The sequence below is a fragment of the Trachymyrmex cornetzi genome, unplaced genomic scaffold (assembly GCF_001594075.2).
Source record: "Trachymyrmex cornetzi isolate Tcor2-1 unplaced genomic scaffold, Tcor1.1 scaffold1611, whole genome shotgun sequence".
Lineage (NCBI taxonomy): Eukaryota > Metazoa > Arthropoda > Insecta > Hymenoptera > Formicidae > Trachymyrmex > Trachymyrmex cornetzi.
The window spans coordinates 37125-37510 of NW_017296215.1; positions in this window are offsets into that span (position 1 = coordinate 37125).

The window sequence follows — 386 nt, forward strand, 5'->3', positions numbered from 1 at the left end:
ATCGTCCATGTAAACAAATAATTCTTCACCTTGAAGTCCTGTTAATACTAAGTCCATTAGTCGTTGGAAAGTAGCGGGAGCGTTTTTCAGTCCGAAAAGCATTCGGTCAAACTCGTAATGACCGGAAAGGAGTTGTAAACGCGGTTTTATGACTGTCTGCGGGATCCATTTTTATTTGATGGAACCCAGAAGCTAGATCACATAGAAAAATATTGAGCCCCTCCCAGTTGATCTAGTATATCGACGATGTTAGGTAATGGGTAAGCATCGCCAATAGTTTTATCATTTAAGGCTCTGAAATCTAAAACCATTCTCCAGCGTTTATTTCCTTTTGAATCTTCTTTTTTAGGTACGATCCAAATAGGTGTATTGTACGGTGATTGTGA